Source organism: Myotis davidii, unplaced genomic scaffold (assembly GCF_000327345.1).
Source record: "Myotis davidii unplaced genomic scaffold, ASM32734v1 scaffold332, whole genome shotgun sequence".
Classification (NCBI taxonomy): domain Eukaryota; kingdom Metazoa; phylum Chordata; class Mammalia; order Chiroptera; family Vespertilionidae; genus Myotis; species Myotis davidii.
In genome coordinates this window covers 4,174,094-4,174,659 of record NW_006285779.1, presented here as the reverse complement: position 1 = coordinate 4,174,659, position 566 = coordinate 4,174,094, and positions in this window count along the sequence as shown.

Here is a 566-nt window from a genome sequence, read left to right as displayed (position 1 = left end):
GCCGGGCGCCTCCCCGGAGCCTCTCGCCCCGGCTTTCGCCTTTCTTTCCCTGGGAACTTTCCTGTCTAAGTTAACTATTAACCGCGGGCGAGAGGCAATTTTCTTCGGAATCTCAGCGATTTCCTTTTTGCGGTGGAGGCAGATTAACATGCAAATAGTGAAACGCCGGGCTTGAGTCTGCGCGCGGGAGAGGATGCCTCTGCCCCGCTGAACAGCGTCCGCGAACGTCCGGTCCCTCCTCGGAGCCCAGCACGCGGGGACGCCGTGGAGGCGCTGGCCAGGTCGGGGGGAAGTGTTTCCCGCCTGTAGACTCCCCACTGTCCCCACGTCCTCCCTCTTCGCCAACACCGAGCACCCCCAGCACATGCTCACACACTCCCTGCTCTGCCCTGTGACCGCTGCAAACTTTAAGCCTGAGCCGCTGGTCACGAATGTCTCGCCTTCTCCTGCTTTCCTCTTGTCCGGCCGGCTCCTCCTAGAGCAGGGCGGGAAGGGCTTCTCGGCCTCCAGACCTGGGCGAGGACAACGTCCACAAGCGCGGGCCTCGCCTCGCGGGGACCTTAGCG